Source organism: Mus musculus, chromosome 16, assembly GCF_000001635.26.
Source record: "Mus musculus strain C57BL/6J chromosome 16, GRCm38.p6 C57BL/6J".
Taxonomy (NCBI): domain Eukaryota; kingdom Metazoa; phylum Chordata; class Mammalia; order Rodentia; family Muridae; genus Mus; species Mus musculus.
This window is the reverse complement of record NC_000082.6, coordinates 48,137,410-48,160,044: the sequence shown is the minus strand read 5'-3', so window position 1 is coordinate 48,160,044 and position 22,635 is coordinate 48,137,410. Positions and strand designations below refer to the sequence as shown.

Genomic DNA, 22,635 nt, shown 5'->3' with positions numbered 1-22,635 from the left:
GAGTCTGGATTCTTTAAACTAAAACATGGCTTGCTGTTGTTGTTTTGTTTTGAATGGGGTATAAGAAATACAGAAAAAAATGACCTATCAGATTCATTGTTCTTTTCTTTCCAGTCATAGCAAACAAATGAAATAGTCTATAGTGAAAAATATATATTAAAAAAATCTATATTTGTTAGTGATGCTGGGCGGTCAAAATAAGTAGAACTTATAGGATATATTCAGCACTCCACAAATCAAACACAGAACAAAACAAAACAAAACAAAACAAAACAAAACAAAACAAAACAAAACAAAACAAAACCAAGAAAAGACAAACCCAACAACAGAAACCCTCCAGGTGCTTTGATGTGGTAACATTTGGGGACTTATGATAGGAATTTGTGAAGAGTGAAAAAGCTAACATTGGAAAATTGCTCTCTCTTTATAATGTTCAATTTAAAAAAAATACTTTTATTAGGTATTTTCCTCATTTACATTTCCAATGCTATCCCAAAAGTGCCCCATACCCTCCCCCCACTACTCCCCTACCCACCCACTCCCACTTTTTGGCCCTGGTGTTCCCCTGTACTGGGGCATATAAAGTTTCTAAGTCCAATGGACCTCTCTTTCCAGTGATGGCTGACTAGGCCATCTTTTGATACATATGCAGCTAGAGTCAAGAGCTCTGGGGTACTGATTAGTTTATAATGTTGTTCCACCTATAGGGTTGCAGATCCCTTTAGCTCCTTGGGTACTTTCTCTAGCTCCTCCATTGGGGGCCCTGTGATCCATCCAATAGCTGACTGTGAGCATCCACTTCTGTGTAATGTTCAATTTTAAAAAATTACTTGTTTGACAATGTTAATTAAATTAGAAAGAAATCTGGAAATAAACACATAAGGACTGAGAAATGAGATTATTAATGTTTGGGAGAAGATAGGGAACGGATACAGTGGTTGGCAGGAAGATTAGCTGGCCTCTTCAGTTGTCTTTTGTTGTCCCTGGGTATAGGTGTGAATGAGTATGCTGATCATGTGCGGGCCCTGGCTTACATTTTAGATGGAAGAGCTTTGTCTGTTTGTGACAGGGGTCACTGTACTTAGGAAATCATACGTAGGTGTATCTGGCATGCTTTCCTGACTTCCTCCTGTTATGGAGGCACTGAAAGGGTCTGTCAAGGCCACATGAGAGGGAAAGAAACCTCTTTCGGCTGAAGACAGATACTTCTCAGAAGTATATTAGTATTAGAGGCTGAGAAGTAATCAGTAGAAACTATTTTAGGGCCCTTTTTAAAATTCCCATTCAACTTAATAGCAGATCAAATTGGTTCTATCTCTTTCTTTGTGTTTTTAGTCAAATCCTTTTCACGTTATGCTGTGGATAGCTCTGGGGCTATTTATATTTGATGTTAATTCCGTTCTCTCATGAGTGGTTGGGAACAAGGAATGAGTCAGCACTCAGGTGACTTCCTGTAAACTTGCTTCCCACATTAATTTCTAAAATAAAGGAGAACTGATGATTTGGCAGATAAAAGGGAAGGTGGAGAGGAAGGTAGAGAGAGAGAAGGAGAAAATGAAAGAGAAAGAGGATGCAGAGGAGGAGGAAGATGAAGAAAATCGGAGCAGAAGCACGACCTAGAAAAATCGTAAGTTCTAAGGGTCTCATAAGCTGTGAAAGACAGTAGTGTAGTGATAAATCTGCCCAAGCTAGGCGCACTGCATGTAATCTTATTAACTGTGTTGTATTTTCATTGCTGGGCATATTTGGGAGGAGATTTACCGCAACAACTTTAGGAGTTGCTTAAATCCCTAATGTAAGTCCTTAACTTTTATGAACATTTACTTTTATATTTCACTGTCCAGATTAAAAACAAACAAACTTATAGCTGTCACTGTTTAGGCTGTTTAGGCCATGTGGCCTTGGATGGGCCTTATCATGGGAGTAGGGAATAGCAAAGTGGGTGGATATTGTATTGGGAGACAGAAACACAAAATGAAGAGTCAGAAGATAGAGGGGTGGGTAGGGTTGATTGGCCAGATAAGGTAGTAAACCTGGATGAATCTGTAAGTCTAAATTATGAAGGTAGTTGGTATTTTTCTCCATTGCTCTACAAAAAAAATTTTTATAACTGCAAATCCTGAAAGTTAGTCTTTGATTTTTAGATGCCACCTAGTGTAGTAATTGTGACTCCTAGTTAATCATTTCCAGTCCACTGCTCACCTTGGGTGCTGGGTCAGTTAGGTCCTTCTTTGCTTTCCTTGCTATATATGTGATTGTGTAGTCTTGGAGGACATCATGTTAATTCTCTTGTCTAGTTGTCTTAACAGTTGACTATATACAATTACTATGTCCTTGGTCAGTCCTTTCTGTGATGGGGGAGGAAATGATCCCAACCTGTGAGGATAACTGTTACAGCTGTTACTCTGTATGCAAGATTTCCTGCAGATACTAATACCCGAAGATGCTCATCCATTGTGTAAACTGGTACAGTGTGTGTATGTAGTACCTGTACTACCTCCTGTACCCTTTGGGTCACCTCTAGGTCACAGTGCTTAAAATAGTACACATACTATGAACATAGTTGTCATACTTCACTGCTTAGAGGATTATGACAGGAAAAACCACATTTGTATGTAATAGGATTTTTTTTTTCTCAGACAAGTTTCTATTCTCCCAAATAATTTTAGTCAACAGTTGGCTGAAGCTTTAGACCTGGAACTTGAAGATAAAGAGGTCTGAATGTTCTAGAATGTTTATTGCTCTAGGGTTTGTGAGACCTAGGGGAATGGGGTGAAAAAAAAAATGAAGCTGACTAAGATCTCATGCAATAGCCAACTTTATTCAGAGAGTCAGATGATTTATGCTCTGAAGGTTAAAAGGAGTCACATGTGTAAGGTGTACAGCCACGAGGACAAGCCATACCTGGTGACAAGCCACATGTGGTGGGCAGGGCAAGCTGCATGTGATGACAAAGTGTGCTGGGCACGACATGGGTGGGTCTCAAGTGCTATTCTTAAACCTGAATTTATATACAAGCAACTAAATACATCGAATACAAATCCCATGTAACTTTTAGGAAAATAGTCCAGGCTGGAAGTTCTATGAGTCAAGGGAAGTGAAGGAGAGAGTTTTCCTCAGTGACAAATACCAGAAGCCACCAAAATATTCAGTCACCAAGATAAGTAATACTTATTAATGCAATCAACTTCTGAAGAAGGAGATATCTGATAAAGACAGAGTCAGAGCTGGGCGTGGTGGTTTCCAGGGATCCTATGTCCTCATTTGGCTTCCTCAGGCATGGGCGATGCTGAGAAGTTCAAGCATGCACACATACTCTGAATAGACAAAGAATTTGGACCAGTCAGATTGCCATGCCAGCTGAACTGTGATGGTAAAAGGAAGAGTGGAAATCAGAGCTCATTCTGTTTTTCATCCCTTGTTACTTACATTGGCTTAAACCTTGACTTTTTACACTAAATTTGGTTTCTAGAAAGATTATATTCAAGTACATATTAACTCATGAATTTTGTGATGTTCCTTACATTTTAAATTTGGAGCTAACCTGGTAGCTCAGTGGTAGAGCCTAGAAAGGCCTCGAGTCTCAGCACCGGCATTGCAAAGAACAGCAGCCACACCCTAATACTTTGCATTTCTTTTTAAACAACACCCTTACTTGCTTCACTCCTCCAATTCTAATGCTAGTTCTGGGAAGTACAATATACTGATAATTGAAGTAAAAATCCATTCTTCCATGACTGAAATTCCAGTCATATGTACAGTCCCTTTCAGCTCTCTCTTTTGTTGTTTGTTTTGCAACATTTTATGATATTTTTTTCCCCATGAAAAGTCTTGTACACTATGAAACCTGTTTCGAGTGACTTTGATATTCCTTTGAGTGGATTTTATTTTTGTTGTATGTTGTATTTATAAATTGATTTTTTTACACATCCCCACCCCCCTGTTTTTCATTCCATAGATACACACCGTGACTTCCTGGTGTCAGACATAGTTCTAAACACTTTGATATAGCAATAAACTGAAACACTTAGGGAAAGCTAAAAGCAATCAAATAGGTAAATAAAGAAAGATAATTATTATCAAACAGCTGAACAGGTCAGATCGACAAGAATGTGACCGTGGGTGAGGCTGTTCAAGTTAAATATCAGGTGACTTGAGGCTGCCTGGAAAAAGGCATGTGTCTGAGGGTCCAAGAAACAAAAGCTCAGCTGCAGTGGATAATTGAGTGATGTCAGGATAGAAGACAGACACCTCTCACATTTATTCCCTGTGATGGCTCATTTTATGTCAACTTGACACAAGCTTAAGTCATCTGGGACCAGGGAACTGTAATAAAGAAAATGCCTCTTAAGATCGGGCTGTAGGCAAGCCTGTAGGACATTCTCATAATTAGCCATTGATGAGGGAGGGCCCAGTCCCTTGTGGATGGTGCCATCCTTGGACTAGTAGCCCTGCATTCAATTAGAAATCAGGCTGAGTAAGCCTTTGGGAGCAAGCCAGTAATCAGCACCCCTCCGTGGCCTCTGTATCAGCTCCTGCCTGCAGGTTCTTGCTTTGCTTGAGTTCCTGCCAATTCACCCGACGCTTTGCCCACCCTCGACTGAGACCCGTTCCACGCAGACAAAGGGGCCCAGAGGGTCTGCGGCACTGACTACTTTTGATGATGAACTGGTATATGGAACTGCAAGTGAGCTAAACCCTCTGCTCTCCAAGCTGCTGTGGCCATGGTGTTTCATCACAGTAGTGACGTGACCCTGACTAGGACACTTTCTTAGGTTTACTTCTTTCTCTAGGACCGATGTTATTCACATGCTTTGCTTTTCTCTCATTTTCTAACCTATTCGCTCAATCAAAAATATTTACCAATAGTTCATGATGTGCCCTCTCCATTATAAGCACTGAGATACCTCTGAACATTAAATTATTGATATGCATAAGCACTGAGATACCTCTGAACATTAAATTATTGATATGCTAGCAATTATTAATTGACTGTTAAAATTTAATAAATACCACACTGTGAGGATATCAAGAAAATAAAACACATATAAATCTTAGAAAATATGCTTGCAACTGTTTACCGAGGAGAAGGATATTGATGAAATAAATCAAAGAAGGCTTAAATGAATGGGGCACATGCTATATTCCATGGGTCAGTGCCGCAGACCCTCTGGGCCCCTTTGTCTGTGTGGAACGGGTCTCAGTCGAGGGTGGGCAAAGCGTCGGATGAATTGACAGACAGATGCACACAGGAGAGGTTGTGTAGTATCTGAATGTATTGTCAAATTGAGCATCAGACTTTTTATGCAGAAGACAATAAGGAAGTTGGGTGACACCCCAGCAAGGTACAAAGAGGTTACATAAAACAGAGGAATGCAAACACAGAAGGTCTAATGGGAACCACCTGGGATAGAATTCATTGTTAACAACTGGGATCAAAAAGGGCTCCACCTAAGATTCGCTTAATCTTAGAAGCCAGGGTCAAGGGCTTCATGCCCTTGCCATAGTTCCTATTTTAGTCTATTGTATAGTCCACCTTCCCCTTAGGCCATTGTAAATACGTGTGTGTCTGGGTGTAACTCAGCTATAGTCTTAGAAGCCAGGTGTGAGGTCTTTACTCTCCTAGGGCAAGGGCTTTCACACCCAAGTCATGGTTCTAACTAGGGAGTTCTGTTCTAGCTAACCATCTCAGGAATAATGCAATACTCTAAAACCACAGCCTGATCTACTTCCTAATCCATTGTAAATTTCTGTATATGGGAGCGACTTAGCTTTTATTCAAAGTGAATAGTGTAGTACCAGAGGCTATTCTGAATGTCAGTGAATAGCAACATTTTTACTGAATTTTAAGCCCATGGTCTTGCTCAAAGACGTTCTAGGACTGTTGGAACACTGGCGGAAGGCTTTAGCTATGTCAGAATTCAGTCTTAAAAGGCACTTAAAATAGGATAATCCTAAAAGAGAGCACATGGATCCATACACTAGACTAACGCGGGAATGGAAAATTAATGTATGGGTTAGAGAGAACGCCAAACTCCAGGAGCGAGTTTCTGTGAAACTCTTTTGCTTCATGAGTAGCTTTCAAGCCTCAGCCTGTTACGCTGACTCGACCGGAGAGCGTGGCAGGTCAGTAGACTCAATTTATTTCTTATCATAATTCTACTCAAATTTATCTATAGGGTCAATATGATACAATTGATGTTTTAGTGAAATTAGCAAGATGATCTTGGGGTTTATATTGCATTGTAACAGACAACTAATTTGCAAAAATAACATAGTTAGAAAACATGAAAAGGTAGTCCACATGAGAATGTGCAACCCCAAACATGATTTCTTCCTTCTTCCCCTCCTTCCTTCCTTCCTTCCTTCCTTCCTTCCTTCCTTCCTTCCTTCCTTCCTTTCTCTCTCTCCCCTCCCTCCCTCCCTCCCTCCCTCCCTCCCTCCCTCCCTCCCTCTCTCTCTCTCTTTCTTTGTTTCTTTCTTTTTCTTTCTGTATGTACATGAGTACATGTAGCTGTCTTCAGACACACCAGAAGAGAGCATCAGATCCTGTTACAGATGGTTGTGAGCCACCATGTGGTTGCTGGAAATTGAACTCAGAACCGCTGGAGGAGCAGACAGTGCTCTTAACAGCTGAGCCATCTCTCTAGCCCAAACAGGATATCTGTACATCTCCTCCCCCTGCCTCAAAAGGCTCAGGAACCATTTTGTAAAAGTAGGTAAAATGGCTTTCACAGCCAGAGGTCAGGGCAGCCTGGAGTAAAACAGTGTTGACTTAGGTAGGGTCACTATGACTATGATGAAAGATCATGAGCAGCCAAGTTTCAGTAAGGCAAGACACCTCCTCATCTATTCAGGCTAGACAAGGAAACCCAGTAGGGGGAAAGGGTCCCATAGGCAGGCAACAGAGTGAGAGACAGCTCCTGCTTTCACTCTTAGGAGTCCCACAAGGAGACAAAGCTACACAACTGTAACATATACAGCGGACTTGGGTCAGTCCCACGCAGACTCCCTGGTTGACAGTTCAATCTCTGTGAGCCCCTTTGTGCTCAGGTTAGTGGAATCTGTGAGTTTTCTTATGTCCTTGACCCCGCTGTTTCCTACCATCGTCTGGAAGATCTGGCTGTAAGTTTTAACTGTGATTTCTTGATACTGACCATTTCCCCAAATACTTATTAACTATTGGTACTTCTTTACAAAGGCTTAAAAATATCCAGCAGTGAAAGTAACTCAAATGTTCCTTTACTAGAGAATAATTTAATAGATTGTTCTCCATCTACAAATAAGATATGCTTTAACATTAAAACGCAACAAACTACACAATGCAAAGTAAATGAATTTGGCACACTGATAAGTGAAAGAGCAAATTCAAATGGCCATGTATTGTGACTCTATTTATGTGATTATGTGGAAAAAAGAAACAATCAAAATAGAGAAAAATTATGGTTGCTGGGGTGCAGCAACCAAGGGGGGGGTCTTTATTCTTTTTCTTTTTTCTTTTCTTTTCTTTTTTTTTTCAGTGAAGCATGAAATGTTCTTTTGGAATGAAAGAACTATTCTATATTTTGATTATGGTAATGGCTATGTGACTATATAAGCATGTGAAACTTTAGGGTCCATTTTACTATGTGTAAATTATAACTCAACTTTAAAACAATGGAAAGAAATTAAATTACAGAGATAGGGATACCCAATTACATAGATAAATGGTCCTTTTTTGTTTGTTTGTTTGTTTTACATTTTTACAGCGGGTATAACAAGTGATCATAGAAAGATTTAGCAATCTGCCAAAGTTGAATGAAAATAATCACTGTTTGGGGTGAAGAAATGGCTCACTAGTCAAGGGCCCTTCCTGCTCTTCTGGTAGATCCAAGTTCAGTTCATAGCACATGTATCAGGCTGGTTATAACTGCCTGTAACTTCAATTTCAGTTTATCTGGTGTTCTCTTCTGCCATCTGTGGGTATCTGCACACATGTGGCATTTGCTCACAGAGACACATATACGAATTCATAAAAATAAAATAATAAAAGTAAATCTTGAAACAATTATTATCTGGGGCTAGAGATGTGGTTCAGCAGTTTAAGAACACTTTTTAAAGGCCCAGGTTTGATCCCTAGCTCTGACATGGTGACTCACAACCATCTGTGATTCCAGTTCCAGGAGATGCCTCTTCTGGCCTCTACAGGCCCCAGGCATGCCAAAGTCCACAGACTTACATGTAGAAAACACACACACACACACACACACACACACACACACACACACACACACACACAAACTGCCTTAAACACAAAGTTCTTGTGTTTATTGGTTTAGGATGGCATTACTCAAAATTTGGTTTTATTAGTAGTATGGATGTTGCCTGGGAACTTCATGGAAATGCAGATTCAAGGGCTCCACTCACTGGTTGAGAAACGTTTGTGGCCAAGGCTACCTATTACGATCTAATCTGTCAGCCAGGTCATTCAGACACATAGTAATGTCCTTTGCTCACCCTAGTTGGGGCTTGAGCGAAACAAAGTTGTTCTTGAGTTCTGGATCTGTGAGTATTTACTTTTTTAAGTTTTTATTTTCCTCATCTGTACAAATGAGGATTTTAATATCTACCTTCTAATGTTGTTCTTAAGGTGTAGATGAAATAACTAAATGTGCTAAAGTGCTTAGCACAGTATGAAGTGTTTCAAGTGTAATTAGTTTTAAATGTTATGTATTGCCTTGTTTTCTTTTTTAAAGGTATGCATAATCAAATTTATCGTAGGCAGAGATTTCAGATTGATGTCTGACTATCACTCCGGTACCCATGTAAGCAAAGAAAAAGACCTCAAAATTCCCGATAAGTTTTCTTTTTACATGAGCTTCGTATGTTTGTTTTGTCCTTTTTTTTTTTTTCAACAAAATACTGTTTGAGGGCAGACATTATGGATGTTGTTTCGAGATGGGATACATCCTATTTGGTAGGAAAATGCTTTTGTTTGTTTGTAATTTAATCACTACTTGATATTTGTAAGAATTGAATTAAAATCAATTCAATTATAAACAGTTGACTAACCCGAGGCAGAATATTTGGAAGCAAATATGAATATGGAGCTTTTTGCTTGATTCACAATCTGTTTAAAAACTCATATTACAAATTTAAGATATAGCATGTACATGTAAATATGTGCATGCTTGTGTGCCTGCGCGTGTGTGTGTGTGTATGCACGCACTTTGAGGAAAAGAGTTGATTATTAAAAAAGAGAAGACATAGGGAACAGAAAGTATAAGGATCAGAAAATTTTTTTGAAGAGCCCTTTCAATTTAGGAAATATAAGGAATTACTAATTTTGTGCCAGTTTAGCAAGTTGAAAGTGAGGACTTCTAGTGAAAATACCTTTTTTCTTTTGGAGACAGAGTGGAGTGGTCCTTGGTAATATTCTTTGTTTTCCATTTCCTGTGGGTGGCAAGTGCTTGATTAATTATTCATATGACTTAATAATATGAGCACCTCTCCAAGAGGAAGCCCTGCCAGGTATTTCACAAGCTCCCTTTATTCAGCATTCAGGGGATGGATTGTGTCTCCCGTGATTAGTCTGATTAGTGGAGAAGTATTTCCTGTTTTTGAGCTTATCTGCTTCCATTCCAAGTTCAACTGAAGCTGAAAACAGTAGAGTCTTTTGCCTTGATGACTTAAGTCTAAATTCTACCTCACTGCGTGGCAGTGTAGTGCCAGTGAAGTGTTAGTGAACCCCCAAAGACCTGACAGGATCCTATCTGATGCAATCACTCCTGGGTCTTTATTCGAGCTAGCTCAGGCTCCTCAGCCCACCACCGACAAGCAAGACAGTTTTGGTGGAGAGGAGCCCTGAACATCTATCAGGGTAAGATTTTATAGAAAGTACCAAATGGGTGGGGTACATGTTTTTAGCCTGGAAAGCATCTAATTGGAGAGCTAGCAACTATGGCCTTTAGCAAAGTTGGCTGGTGCTGGGACTCAAACCATTAACTTAACTTTTGTTCCCCTCTGCATTGGTGGGTCATAGGCAGGGTGTGGGCTTGTGAGAGATTAACCTGGAAACACTGGATTTGTTGGGGAGGGATTAACCTGTGGAGATGTGGTTTTATTGGAGTCAGCTTAGAAACTGCAGCTAGGCTTGGGTTTTGTTGGTGGCAACTTGGAAACTAATGCTAGGTAACAGCCTGCTAGTTTACCTGACTTCTAACTTAGGTCAAGTTCTCTAAAATGGAGTCTGAAACTTAAAAGATTTGGTCTCTCAGCAGCTGCTGTGTTTACAGGTGATCCTATTGTAGGCTTTCCTATTAGAGAAAGATTTAGCAAAATATAAGATCTTGAGTAAAATTCGTATTCTTTAAGAGGGCAGTTGAGTTTGTCTTTCATACCAAGAGAAGAAATCTTTTTTTTTTTTTTTTTTTTTGCAGAAATTTCTGTGTCTTGTGTGAGTTTGTTGTTTCCTTTTTCCTTCTTTCTTTCTGTTTTTCTTTTTTTTTTCTTTCCATTTTTTATTAGGTATTTAGCTCATGTACATTTCCAATGCTATACCAAAAGTCCCCCATACCCACCCACCCCCACTCCCCTACCCGCCCACTCCCCCTTTTTGGCCCTGGCGTTCCCCTGTTCTGGGGCATATAAAGTTTGTGTGTCCAATGGGCATCTCTTTCCAGTGATGGCCGACTAGGCCATCTTTTGATACATATGCAGCTAGAGTCAAGAGCTCCGGGGTACTGGTTAGTTCATAATGTTGATCCACCTATAGGGTTGCAGATCCCTTTAGCTCCTTGGGTACTTTCTCTAGCTCCTCCATTGGGAGCCCTGTGATCCATCCATTAGCTGACTGTGGGCATCCACTTCTGTGTTTGCTAGGCCCCGGCATAGTCTCACAAGAGACAGCTACATCTGGGTCCTTTCGATAAGATCTTGCTAGTGTATGCAATGGTGTCAGCGTTTGGATGCTGATTATGGGGTAGATCCCTGGATAAGGCAGTCTCTACATGGTCCATCCTTTCATCTCAGCTCCAAACTTTGTCTCTGTAACTCCTTCCAAGGGTGTTTTGTTCCCATTTCTAAGGAGGGGCATAGTGTCCACACTTCAGTCTTCATTTTTCTTGAGTTTCATGTGTTTAGGAAATTGTATCTTATATCTTGGGTATCCTAGGTTTTGGGCTAATATCCACTTATCAGTGAGTACATATTGTGTGAGTTCCTTTGTGAATGTGTTACCTCACTCAGGATGATGCCCTCCAGGTCCATCCATTTGGCTAGGAATTTCATAAATTCATTCTTTTTAATAGCTGAGTAGTACTCCATTGTGTAGATGTACCACATTTTCTGTATCCATTCCTCTGTTGAGGGGCATCTGGGTTCTTTCCAGCTTCTGGCTATTATAAATAAGGCTGCTATGAACATAGTGGAGCATGTGTCCTTCTTACCATTTGGGCCATCTTCTGGATATATGTCCAGGAGAGGTATTGCTGGATCCTCTGGTAGTACTATGTCCAATTTTCTGAGGAACCGCCAGACGGATTTCCAGAGTGGTTGTACAAGCCTGCAATCCCACCAACAATGGAGGAGTGTTCCTCTTTCTGCACATCCTCCCCAGCATCTGCTGTCACCTGAATTTTTGATCTTAGACATTCTGACTGGTGTGAGGTGGAATCTCAGGGTTGTTTTGATTTGCATTTCCCTGATGATTAAGGATGTTGAACATTTTTTCAGGTGCTTCTCTGCCATTCGGTATTCCTCAGGTGAGAATTCTTTGTTCACTTCTGAGCCCCATTTTTTAATGGGGTTATTTGATTTTCTGAAGTCCACCTTCTTGAGTTCTTTATATATGTTGGATATTAGTCCCCTATCTGATTTAGGATAGGTAAAGATCCTTTCCCAATCTGTTGGTGGTCTCTTTGTCTTATTGACGGTGTCTTTTGCCTTGCAGAAACTTTGGAGTTTCATTAGATCCCATTTGTCAATTCTCGATCTTACAGCACAAGCCATTGCTGTTCTGTTCAGGAATTTTTCCCCTGTGCCCATATCTTCAAGGCTTTTCCCCACTTTCTCCTCTATAAGTTTCAGTGTTTCTGGTTTTATGTGAAGTTCTTTGATCCATTTAGATTTGACCTTAGTACAAGGAGATAAGTATGGATCGATTCGCATTCTTCTACATGATAACAACCAGTTGTGCCAGCACCATTTGTTGAAAATGCTGTCTTTCTTCCACTGGATGGTTTTAGCTCCCTTGTCGAAGATCAAGTGACCATAGGTGTGTGGGTTGATTTCTGGGTCTTCAATTCTATTCCATTGGTCTACTTGTCTGTCTCTATACCAGTACCATGCAGTTTTTACCACAATTGCTCTGTAGTAAAGCTTTAGGTCAGGCATGGTGATTCCACCAGAGGTTCTTTTATCCTTGAGAAGAGTTTTTGATATCCTAGGTTTTTTGTTATTCCAGATGAATTTGCAAATTGCTCCTTCTAATTCGTTGAAGAATTGAGTTGGAATTTTGATGGGGATTGCATTGAATCTGTAGATTGCTTTTGGCAAGATAGCCATTTTTACAATGTTGATCCTGCCAATCCATGAGCATGGGAGATCTTTCCATCTTCTGAGATCTTCTTTAATTTCTTTCTTCAGAGACTTGAAGTTTTTATCATACAGATCTTTCACTTCCTTAGTTAGAGTCACGCCGAGATATTTTATATTATTTGTGACTATTGAGAAGGGTGTTGCTTCCCTAATTTCTTTCTCAGCCTGTTTATTCTTTGTGTAGAGAAAGGCCATTGACTTGCTTGAGCTAATTTTATATCCAGCTACTTCACCGAAGCTGTTTATCAGGTTTAGGAGTTCTCTGGTGGAATTTTTAGGGTCACTTATATATACTATCATATCATCTGCAAAAAGTGATATTTTGACTTCCTCCTTTCCAATTTGTATCCCCTTGATCTCCTTTTGTTGTCGAATTGCTCTGGCTAATACTTCAAGTACTATGTTGAAAAGGTAGGGAGAAAGTGGGCAGCCTTGTCTAGTCCCTGATTTTAGTGGGATTGCTTCCAGCTTCTCTCCATTTACTTTGATGTTGGCTCCTGGTTTGCTGTAGATTGCTTTTATCATGTTTAGGTATGCGCCTTGAATTCCTGATCTTTCCAGAACTTTTATCATGAATGGGTGTTGGATCTTGTCAAATGCTTTTTCTGCATCTAACGAGATGATCATGTGGTTTTTTTTCTTTGAGTTTGTTTATATAGTGGATTACATTGATGGATTTTCGTATATTAAACCATCCCTGCATCCCTGGAATAAAACCTACTTGGTCAGGATGGATGATTGCTTTAATGTGTTCTTGGATTCGGTTAGCAGGAATTTTATTGAGGATTTTTCATCGATATTCATAAGGGAAATTGGTCTGAAGTTCTCTATCTTTGTTGGATCTTTCTGTGGTTTAGGTATCAGAGTAATAGTGGCTTCATAAAATGAGTTGGGTAGAGTACTTTCTACTTCTATCTTGTGAAAAAGTTTGTGCAGAACTGGAATTAGATCTTCTTTGAAGGTCTGATAGAACTCTGCACTAAACCCGTCTGGTCCTGGGCTTTTTTTGGCTGGGAGACTATTTATAACTGCTTCTATTTCTTTAGGGGATATGGGACTGTTTAGAAGGTCAACTTGATCCTGATTCAACTTTGGTACCTGGTATCTGTCCAGAAATTTGTCCATTTCGTCCAGGTTTTCCAGTTTTGTTGAGTATAGCCTTTTGTAGAAGGATCTGATGGTGTTTTGGATTTCTTCAGGATCTGTTGTTATGTCTCCCTTTTCAGTCCTGATTTTGTTAATTAGGATTTTGTCTCTGATCCCTCTAGTGAGTCTAGCTAAGGGTTTATCTATCTTGTTGATTTTCTCAAAGAACCAACTCCTCGTTTGGTTAATTCTTTGAATAGTTCTTGTTTCCACTTGGTTGATTTCACCCCTGAGTTTGATTATTTCCTGCCGTCTACTCCTCTTGGGTGAATTTGCTTCCTTTTTTTCTAGAGCTTTTAGATGTGTTGTCAAGCTGCTAGTATGTGCTATCTCCCGTTTCTTCATGGAGGCACTCAGAGCTATGAGTTTCCCTCTTAGAAATGCTTTCATCGTGTCCCAAAGGTTTGGGTAAGTTGTGGCTTCATTTTCATTAAACTCTGAAAAGTCTTTAATTTCTTTCTTTATTCCTTCCTTGACCAAGGTATCATTGAGAAGAGTGTTGTTCAGTTTCCACGTGAGTGTTGGCTTTCTGTTATTTTTTTTGTTATTGAAGATCAGCCTTAGTGCATGGTGATCTGATAGGATACATGGGACAATTTCAATATTTTTGAATCTGTTGAGGCCTGTTTTGTGACCTATTATGTGGTCAATTTTGGAGAAGGTACCATGAGGTGCTGAGAAGAAGGTATATCCTTTTGTTTTAGGATAAAATGTTCTGTAGATATCTGTCAGATCCATTTGTTTCATCACTTCTGTTAGTTTCAGTGTGTCCCTGTTTCGTTTCTGTTTCCATGATCTGTCCATTGGTGAAAGTGGTGTGTTGAAGTCTCCCACTATTATTGTGTGAGGTGCAATGTGTGCTTTGAGCTTTACTAAAGTTTCTTTAATGAATGTGGCTGCCCTTGTATTTGGAGCATAGATATTCAGAATTGAGAGTTCCTCTTGGAGGATTTTACCTTTGATGAGAACGAAGTGCCCCTCCTTGTCTTTTTTGATGACTTTGGGTTGGAAGTCAATCTTATCAGATATTAGGATGACTACTCCAGCTTGTTTCTTCATACCATTTGCTTCAAAATTGTTTTCCAGCCTTTTATTCTGAGGTAGTGTCTATCTTTTTCTCTGAGATGTGTCTCCTGTAAACAGCAAAATGTTGGGTCTTGTTTGTGTAGCCAGTTTGTTAGTCTATGTCTTTTTATTCGGGAGTTGAGACCATTGATGTTAAGAGATATTAAGGAAAAGTAATTGTTGCTTCCTGTTATTTTTGTTGTTAAAGTTGGCATTCTGTTCTTGTGGCTGTCTTCTTTTAGGTTTGTTGAGGGATTACCTTCTTATTTTTTCTAGGGCATTTTTCCCGTTCTTGTATTGGTTTTTTTCTGTTATTAACCTTTGAAGGGCTGGATTCGTGGAGAGATAATGTGTGAATTTGGTTTTGTCGTGGAATACTTTGGTTTCTCCATCTATGGTAATTGAGAGTTTGGCTGGGTATAGTAGCCTGGGCTGGAATTTGTGTTCTCTTAGTGTCTGTATAACATCTGTCCAGGCTCTTCTGGCTTTCAAAGTCTCTGGTGAAAAATCTGGTGTAATTCTGATAGGCTTGCCTTTGTATGTTACTTGACCTTTTTCCCTTACTGCTTTTAGTATTCTATCTTTATTTAGTGCATTTGTTGTTCTGATTATTATGTGTCGGGAGGAATTTCTTTTCTGGTCCAGTCTATTTGGAGTTCTGTAGGCTTCTTGTATGTTCATAGGTATCTCTTTCTTTATATTTGGGAAGTTTTCTTCAATAATTTTGTTGAAGATGTTTGCTGGTCCTTTGAGTTGAAAATCTTCATTCTCATCCATTCCTATTATCTGTAGGTTTGGTCTTCTCATTGTGTCCTGGATTTCCTGGATATTTTGAGTTAGGATCTTTTTGCATTTTTCATTTTCTTTGATTGTTGTGCCGATGTTCTCTATGGAGTCTTCTGCACCTGAGATTCTCTCTTCCATCTCTTGTATTCTGTTGCTGATGCTCAAATCTATGGTTCCAGATTTCTTTCCTAGGGTTTCTATCTCCAGTGTTGCCTCACTTTGAGTTTTCTTTATTGTTTCTACTTCCCTTTTTAGGTCTAGTATGGTTTTGTTCATTTCCATCACCTGTTTGTATGTTTTTTCCTCTTTTTCTGTAAGGACTTCTACCTGTTTGATTGTGTTTTCCTGTTTTTCTTTCAGGACTTGTAACTCTTTAGCAGTGTTCTCCTGTATTTCTTTAAGTGATTTATTAAAGTCCTTCTTGATGTCCTCTACCATCATCATGAGATATGCTTTTAAATCTATGTCTAGGTTTTCGGGTGTGTTGGGGTGCCCTGGACTGGGCGAAGTGGGAGTGCTGGGTTCTGATGATGGTGAGTGGTCTTGGTTCCTATTAGTAGGATTCCTACGTTTACCTTTCGCCATCTGGTAATCTCTGGAGTTAGTAGTTATAGTTGACTCTGTTTAGAGATTGTTCTTCTGGTGATTCTGTTACTGTCTCTCGGCAGACCTGGGAGACAGATTCTCTCCTCTGAGTTTCAGTGCTCAGAGCACTCTCTGCTGGTAAGCTCTCTTACAGGGAAGGTGCGCAGATATCTTGTTTTTGGACCTCCTCCTGGTCGAAGAAGAAGGCCCAAAACAGGGCCTCTCTCAGAAGCTTTGTTGCTTTGGCAGTTCCCAGAAGCTGTCAGCTTCTGTGGTGCAGACTCTCACCTGTGCAAACTAAATTCCTAAGTTCCAGGGAGTCCTGGAACCAAGATGGCGACTGCTGCTCCTGAGGCTGAGGCTGCCACGCAAGCCAGGCGGACACCTGTCCTCTGGTCTGGACAGTGGCCGGCTGTCTGCGGCCCGCCAAGGGTGCTGCCTCAGCGGCTCTGTGCTTCTGCCTGTCCCAGAAGCTGTCCCGTTCTCTGGCGCACCCTCTAACCTGTTCTGTTTTTCTTTCCTCCTCTTCCTCCTCCTTCTGAAACACACACACACACACACACACACACACACACACAGGCACACACACACACACACACACACACACACACACACACACACACACACACACAGAGAATGCATATTTTTCCAGCTTTTCTGTCTTGGTTAGATTTGATTGTCAATTTGCTACAATCTATAGTCACCTGGGAAGAGGGAACCCAAGTGAAGAAGTGCATAGACCAGATTGGCTTGTAGCTATTTCTGTGACAAAATATCTTGATTGAAAGGACAAAGCTCACTGTGGACAGCACCATCCCTAGGCAGGTAGGCCTGGGCTGTATGAGAAACCTAGCTGAGCATGAACCAGAGAGCAAGCCAAGCCTGTTTGTTAGCATTAGCCTGCTTAACCTTCTTCTCTGACTTACCTCAATGGTAGATCATGACCTGGAGCGTAAGTTGAAATGAAATGTCCTTTCTTGCCCAACTCGCTTTTGGTCAGCCACAGGAATCAATGTAGGACACCTTCTGACCAACATATGGAGTAAGTTGTGTATTTGATATCTTCAATGTCTTTGCTTATTTCTATTTCTATTTCATTGAGATGTGCAATATTGTAACATTGTGAGTACTCCACCCAGCTAGAACAATTGTGGAAACTCTATTTAGGAGCATTACAAGAAGGCATTAAAACCTTTGGAGCTGGAGTTTACAGGTGTTTTAAGGCACCCGATGTGGGTGCTTAGACCTGAACTTGGGTCTTCTGGAGGAAGAGCAGCATGTGCCCTTAACTGCTGAGATATCTCTTCTGATGAAGGTTGTCCTATTAACCTGCAGACTTCCACCTTCTTGCTGCTTCTTCACTTGGTCATGTGTGTAAAGAAAGGAAAAAGGCAAGGATCACTCTTGTTGCTTCTTTGAAGAGCTTGACATCATTCTTCTCATGATCTATTTCCTTCCAAAAGGCTCCCATATATGAAATTTAAGAGGACACAATTCAGCCCAATGCAGATTTCTTCCCATTGAAAGCTACTACAGGTAAGACAACCTTGAATAGCTGCATATAAGTAATTGTTGGAATATGTTACTTTCTTTTGTAAAAACACCCAGAAATAAATTGGATAATCCCTCTGAGAAGGACATGTTTATAAACATGAACTCTACTGAACAGATTTCCAAATGTTCTATTTGTATCATGAGTATACATTTTAGTTTTGAGATGTCCTTGGAAATGCTTGATATGGTCAGCTTTTAAAATAATATGTTGTGGTTTTAATTTGCATTTCCCTAATGACTAGATGCACACTTATCCATTGATGTTCCATTGTGTAATTCCCTAGGTATGTACTTGTTCAAGTATTTGTTGATTTAAAACATCTGGTTCTCTGTTTTCGTATTGTTGTATTTTAAAAGTGCTTCACACGTGTCCATGAATGTACACTTATTTTTCCTGGTATAAAAAACTTTTTAATCAAATGTGTGACTTCCAAGTATTTTTTCCTATTGTTTAGCTTGGACTTAATTCTTTTACTAGTGTCTTCCAAATTTTGAGGACATCAGTTTATTGTTGTTTTTGTTGTTCATTTGATTTTTGAAATAGAGTCTCATTATGTAACCCTGGCAGTCCTGCAACTCCTTTGTACACCAGGCTGGCCTTGAACTTACAGAGATCCACCTATTTCTGCCTCCCAAGTACTGGGAACAAAGGTATGCACCACCACTGCCTGGCTATTGTTTATTGTTTTAAAATAGAGCATAGTTTTCATTGTTAGAGCTAAAAACTTTTGCTATTGGGGACTCACCAGGAGTTTTCCTTATGTTTTATTCTGTAAGGATTTTTTTTTCTTTTTTAATTTTATGTTTTGTAATTATGCACCTGGGCCACTTTCTAAAGTCCTGCTTTCCTTCTCTCTAGATGTCCAGCAGGCAGTTCTGCTACCCTTTGATGAGAAACTTGATTTTCTCCATTACGTTGTCTTTGTCTCATGTCTATGTTTCTGCTAGTAACACACAGTCTGGATTACTGAAGATTTATGGAATTGAAACTCTTTAGACCTCTGCTTCTCCTTTTCAAAGTTGTCTTGGCTTAGAGCAATGACTTTAAAGGTAAATGGAAAAGAAAGCATTTAGCTTACTGCATTTGCTGACAGGAAATATGTTATGTCCAATGAAAATGGCATTGGGGGTGGGTGCAGGGTACTTTACCTAGGCCTTTGCCATGTAATTATTGAACAGAGTGCTTTACTGAAGTAGTATGTGTGATGGAAGCAGGATGCATTTTGGCTACTAGCCTATTCAAGGCTTGTTAAGAGAATACACTGACACAGTCAAGGTTCACTTAGCATCACACCTAAACCTCATTTTCCTGAAATACTTCTTGCCTCCTGGTAGAGTGATGTGATGCTCACAGGCACTGCTTGCTGTGGCTTTTGGCACCATCACAGAAGACAGCACCAAGTCCTCAGTATCTGTGCCTGTGTTGTGGGGTAGGACTCCCTCATAACTCTGGCCATTGCTGAGAGGTTACATTGCTGCAAGCAAAGAAACTCAAGTCCAGTCAGTTCAGAGGCCGAGGATGAAGGACATAGAATCTTCCCAGAGCTTAGGTAGTGAAGGTTTGGAGTCCTGCTGGTGAGTCTGAGATGTATCCTGAGGGTTTTTAATTTCCTTTAACAGTTATCAAGAGGGAGGTGGTCTGGCTAGGAGACGCAGTCCCAGCCTTCAGATTACTGGAAGAATGTGCTTGAATGTGCTTCCTTTCATCATTTAGAAAGAGTTGTCTGGGATCATTTTCAATGCTGGGTCCTAAAATAGTCTAGATAATAAGGCTGAAATGGGTCAAAATGTCTAGACTGATTAAGAATATATGATATAGAATGATTGATGATCTTAATACGATGATAAGCAGGACAAAGATATGAATAGATTCTGGTAAATGCATATGTGTCTGGTAGCAAAGACTCATGGATCAATTAGTATAGTCAGTGGATTTGAAATCTGTGGCCAGAGGAAAATATACTTATGAACAAGGCATTGAGAGGATCATTTTTATCTAATACTATGATGCCCTGATAATTACACCCAAATTGATTTTATAAACACTTAACTCTGGTGGGAACTTGGGATGCAGTGATGGTTAAAAGGACTTGTATCTCTTTTCTGAGAAGCTCTCTGTAACTTTGCTTCCTTATGCAGCTCTGTTGAATAAGCATGTGAAGAGTCACAGATTCACTGTGGCTCACTGATGGAGATGGTAGTTATTGGAGATCCAGACAAAGAGCAGACCTCCTGATGGAAGACAAACCATGTGCTTTGGTGATCCCTTTTGCTTTCTTTCTCCTTCCTTTTCTGCTAATGGCTTCTCTGGAGGTTGATAGGAAAAAAAAATACCAGAAGTTAACATGATAAGCTGAGTGATGTCATTCTCAGAGAAACTGCTTTCTGTGGATAATTATTCCAGTTGTTGTTGATGCGTTTTATGACTCTGATTTCCGGACTTTAATGAGCTGCCAGCTTTTCCTCCTGGGCCGGAGTGATACAGCAATCTTGCAAGTGAAGGCCAGCAAGTAACTGGAAGTGCAAAGGGAAAATGCTCAGCGGACAGGAGGTTAGTTCAGTAATGTGCTTGGGGGTCAGAGTTTGTTGCACAACACCGGTTTCTCAGATTAGGAGATTGAAATCACAGGGGCCATCTAACAGGCTTGAGCATATCAGCAAAGAACTGCCATGTCCTGTTGAATTCTGGTCCTCACATAACCCAGGTCACTTATTCAAGGTCACTGGACTTCAGGTCACTCATTTCTTCCTGTGCCCTCTACTCCTCTTTAAAATGTCAAATCCATATTCATAAGGGAAATTGGTCTGAAGTTCTCTATCTTTGTTGGGTCTTTTTGTGGTTTAGGTATCAGAGTAATTGTGGCTTCATAGAATGAGTTGGGTAGAGTACCTTCCGTTTCTATTTTGTGGAATAGTTTGTGAAGAACTGGAATTAGGTCTTCTTTGAAGGTCTGATAGAACTCTGCACTAAACCCGTCTGGTCCTGGGCTTTTTTTGGCTGGGAGACTATTAATGACTGCTTCTATTTCTTTAGGGGTTATAGGACTGTGGAGATCATTAACCTGATCTTTTTTTTTTTTTTTTTTTTTTTCTGGAGCTGAGGACCGAACCCAGGGCCTTGGGCTTGCTAGGCAAGCGCTCTACCACTGAGCTAAATCCCTAACCCCCATTAACCTGATCTTGATTTAGCTTTGGTATCTGGTATCTGTCTAGAAACTTGTCCATTTCATCTAGGTTTTCCAGTTTTGTTGAGTATAGCCTTTTGTAGAAGGATCTGATGTTGTTGAATATCGATGGAAAAATCCTCAATAAAGTTCTTGCTAACCGAATCCAAGAACACATCAAAGCAATCATCCATCCTGACCAAATAGGTTTCATCCCAGGGATGCAGGGATGGTTCAATATATGGAAATCCATCAATGTAATCCAGTATATAAACAAACTCAAAGAAAAAAAACCACATGATCATCTCGTTAGATGCTGAGAAAGCATTTGACAAAATCCAACACCCATTCATGAAAAAAGTCTTGGAAAGATCAGGAATTCAAGGCCCATACCTAAACATGATAAAAGCAATCTACAGCAAACCAATAGCCAACATCAAAGTAAATGGTGAGAAGCTGGAAGCAATCCCACTAAAATCAGGGACTAGACAAGGTTGTCCACTCTCGCCCTACCTATTCAACATTGTACTTGAAGTCCTAGCCAGAGCAATTAGACAGCAAAAGGAGATCAAGGGGATACAAATTGGAAAGGAAGAAGTCAAAATATCACTTTTTGCAGATGATATGATAGTATATATAAGTGACCCTAAAAATTCCACCAGAGAACTCCTAAGCCTGATAAACAGCTTCAATCAAGTAGCTGGATATAAAATTAACTCAAAGAAGTCAATGGCCTTTCTGTACACAAAGGATAAACAGGCTGAGAAAGAAATTAAGGAAACAACACCCTTCTCAATAGTCACAAATAATATAAAATATCTTGGCGTGACTCTAACTAAGGAAGTGAAAGATCTGTATGATAAGAACTTCAAGTCTCTAAAGAAAGAAATTAAAGAAGATCTCAGAAGATGGAAAGATCTCCCATGCTCATGGATTGGCAGGATCAACATTGTAAACATGGCTATCTTGCCAAAAGCAATCTACAGATTCAATGCAATTCCCATCAAAATTCCAACTCAATTCTTCAACGAATTAGAAAGGGCAATCGGCAGATTCATCTGGAATAACAAAAAACTGAGGATAGCAAAAACTCTTCTCAAGGATAAAAGAACCTCTGGTGGAATCACCATGCCTGACCTAAAACTCTACTACAGAGCAATTGTGATCAAAACTGCATGGTACTGGTATAGTGACAGACAAGTAGACCAATGGAACAGAATTGAAGACCCAGAGATGAATCCACACACCCATGGTCACTTGATCTTTGACAAGGGAGCTAAAACCATCCAGTGGAAAAAAGACAGCATTTTCAACAAATGGTGCCGGCACAACTGGCGGTTATCATGTAGAAGAATGTGAATTGATCCATTTCTATCTCCTTGTACTAAGGTCAAATCTAAGTGAATTAAGGAACTCCACATAAAACCAGAGACACTGAAACTTATAGAGGAGAAAGTAGGGAAAAGCCTCGAAGATATGGGTACAGGGGAAAATTTCCTGAATAGAACAGCAATGGCTTGTGCTGTAAGATCAAGAATCGATAAATGGGACCTCATAAAATTGCAAAGCTTCTGCAAAGCAAAAGACACCGTCAATAAGACAAAAAGGCCACCAACAGATTGGGAAAGGATCTTTACCTATCCCAAATCAGATAGGGGACTAATATCCAATATATATAAAGAACTCAAGAAGGTGGACTCCAGAAAATCAAATAACCCCATTAAAAAATGGGGCTCAGAACTGAACAAAGAATTCTCAC

The 22,635-nt window shown here is 40.0% G+C and overlaps 1 long non-coding RNA gene across 1 annotated transcript in view; it reads left to right on the top strand.

Annotated features, from left to right (window-relative positions):
* Positions 1–1,545: 1,545 nt before the first annotated feature.
* 6430553K19Rik (RIKEN cDNA 6430553K19 gene) overlaps positions 1,546–22,635 on the top strand; it is a 36,426-nt gene continuing 15,336 nt past the window's right edge. The window contains exons 1-3 of the long non-coding RNA NR_152166.1: positions 1,546–1,627; positions 17,494–17,694; positions 18,572–18,762. This is a non-coding gene — a long non-coding RNA (RIKEN cDNA 6430553K19 gene). The remainder of the gene's footprint in view (positions 1,628–17,493; positions 17,695–18,571; positions 18,763–22,635) is intronic.